The sequence below is a fragment of the Triticum dicoccoides genome, chromosome 1B (genome assembly GCF_002162155.2).
Source record: "Triticum dicoccoides isolate Atlit2015 ecotype Zavitan chromosome 1B, WEW_v2.0, whole genome shotgun sequence".
NCBI lineage: Eukaryota > Viridiplantae > Streptophyta > Magnoliopsida > Poales > Poaceae > Triticum > Triticum dicoccoides.
Genome location: NC_041381.1, coordinates 660665801 through 660668530, shown reverse-complemented (window position 1 = coordinate 660668530; position 2730 = coordinate 660665801). Strand labels below are relative to the sequence as shown.

The 2730-nt window shown below is 44.2% G+C and overlaps 1 long non-coding RNA gene across 1 annotated transcript; it reads right to left on the bottom strand.

Annotated features, from left to right (window-relative positions):
- Positions 1-246: 246 nt before the first annotated feature.
- Positions 247-1222, bottom strand: LOC119311589. Its single transcript, XR_005151110.1, has 3 exons — positions 1066-1222; positions 621-760; positions 247-524 (listed from the first exon to the last, which is right to left on the bottom strand). It is a non-coding gene; the product is annotated as an uncharacterized LOC119311589 (long non-coding RNA).
- Between the last annotated feature and the right edge of the window lie 1508 nt (positions 1223-2730).

The window sequence follows — 2730 nt, the reverse complement described above, 5'->3', positions numbered from 1 at the left end:
AACATTTGTACTACTATCTTCGAATATTGCATAGCTTAAGAAATAGCGGACTAAACCTTATCTGGTAAACTTTGTGATGCTATCACCAATTCATTTCGGTATATATATATAGTTCTTAATTCTTGCTGATCATAATGCGGATGATTTAATGTACTAAGTAATGTTCCAATATCCTGCACTTACCGGTGTTTTACATACACACATTTTCTATTCATGTTCATGTATATATAACCAAATATCATCGAAATATATTGCATGCAATTCCCGCAGCAACGCGCGGGGTATCATCTAGTTAATTTTAGTTTTAGTCACATCTCACATGGGAGAGAACCAAGTATGTGAACATTTCAAAATAGAGATATTGGGTATAGATGAAGAGGAAGTTGCTTGATGTACAGAATCCTCTGGAGCATCTGCCCGTCTCCTCTCGGATCCTCTCTCCGGTGGTGACTCAGGCAGTACGGCCGCGCGCCTACCAGTCTACAAATATGCTCAAATCAGTTGACCACCGCCAACAACATTAGCTGTATGTACAAATTAGATTGGAAGGATGTCAGGACAAAGAATTTTTTTGGTGGAAGAAGGATTCGTACATGAAACGGAAAGAAATATAGGGGGACCTGATGCACTATTGTTGCCCATACACATGTCCTCCCTTGTACAGTGCCCTCCATCACCTCCATTCTGAATTCTGCAGAGCACGGCCCGACCTCCTTGCGCGAGCACCATGGAGAAGAACAGGTTGCCCACAAAGAGTTCCCTATACCAAGAAAAAGAGTGGAAGGTTGAATTAAAATAGGCGTTGATCCACCGTCGTCGGCTAGGAGCAGGATGAGACGTCATCAGCCACTAGCGCCATTGCCGCCAGAGCTATGCATGTGGAGATGTGTCCCAAAGACCAGTGGCCCTTGCCGCACGCTTGCCCCGCCAGGACCACCTGGAACCCTAGCGCGGGCTTCATCGCCGCAACCTCAGCGGAGGCGTCGCCGGCTCGTTTCCGCTCACGACAGCTCGGTTAGGGATTCTCAGGGCCTGATAGAGAAGGGGGAGGATGAGCGAACTGACCTGGATGCAGCCGCTCTAGCACCGGATCCCTCCCGGCGCCTCGCCTTCGTTGGATCCCCTGGACCGCCGGTGGCCTCGCACGGTCACACCCGTCTCATCAGCTCCCTTGAGTGCTAGATCCCTCACCGCAGCTGGCATCCGATCCCCTCGACCACCAGTTCCCTCGCTAGCGGCTAGCGTCGCCTCCTCGGCTACAGATGATATAATGGGCCATTGAAGCCCAATCAGCGACAACAGGCCTCCAAAAAAGTTTCCAGAATAGCTGCCATTAGGACAGGCGGGCCCTGTCGCAGTAAACTGGCGCTGAAACATGATCTGACGGCCATAAACAATCTGAATCTGTAATCCAACGGCCAAAATCATTGATGACGTGAGAGAGCTCGCTTTAGATTCGGTTATACTGTCCTAAATTGCTACTAGAAAACGAAAGGAAACGTACGGCCATGAAACCCCTCCTATTATCCTTTTAATTTCTACCGTTTCCTTAAGATATGTAGACTTGGTTCGTCTCCTAGTGACTGCCCCCAGCACTTCATCTCCCTCCTCCACCCACGCCTTCACGCACACATGTACAGAAACCAAAAGCCAATAGCCATGGTTCTGCCCTTCCTCCAATTTCCTTAACTCTAGACCGTTTCCAATTCCGAAGACATATAGACGTACGCCCTAGACTCCTCTTCCATTCTAGCAGCAGCCTCTGCCCCTTCCTTACTCCTCTCTAAAAGACATCTCCATGAACTTGTGAATCTCCATGGACGCCGGTGCTCGTTCCCGGTGACTCAAAGCACCTCCATCAAAATCTTCGCGCCAGATGATTCCCCTTGATGCCATGAATCCATTCAGGGAAGAAGGAACGCATTCCATCGACTACACATGAAGAATTTCGCATGTCCGCGTACACTGTTCATCAAGTTCGTCGCACCGTTCCGTCAAACTCGGTGAGCCTCTATCCAATTCCTATTGCACACCTTTAAACATCACTCATATTATCTCCTAGACATCAAAGTTCCTCCTAGTTATGTTGTTGGTCATATTTCCATCATTTTTGTTCATCGTTTGATCTTGACCCCAAGAGAAGAAACGTTTTATATGGTTGTAGCAATCCCGTAGTGGAGTCCGATTACTTGTTTGGTTAATCGAGTTTTATTTTAGATTTTTGGTTGTTGATCAGACTATTTATTAATATGTTATTTCTTGTGTTCTGGATACACGTAGGAGTGTGTGCTAGCTATCTCATAATTTGTGTGTGTCATATGATTTACTAGATTTAGTTTACTCTTGTTTAAATTGCTAAAATAGTTGTAAATTGTTTCGGCTCGATAATTTGTGGTAACACGTAATTCTCTTTTATGCATGCGTACTAATATTTATGAATTCTAGTCATGTGTAGTATTTTGTGTTTTTAATATAGGTTGATTTTGAGTTACTAAATGTCGTATAATTTTGTAGTCATGTGTTATGCGAGTGTACAAGTTTTTGTGAATGATTGCCACGTGTAGAAGTTGAATGGTGTATTTGATTATCATTGTTTGTATGTGCTTGGCGGATGTTATTTTTTAATTAGATTTAGATCATTATTAGTGTAATTTTTAATTATTATTTTAGTAGTATTGGTACTGTTTATTGTTCTATATTGAGAATGTGTACAAATTTTTGGTGATATGT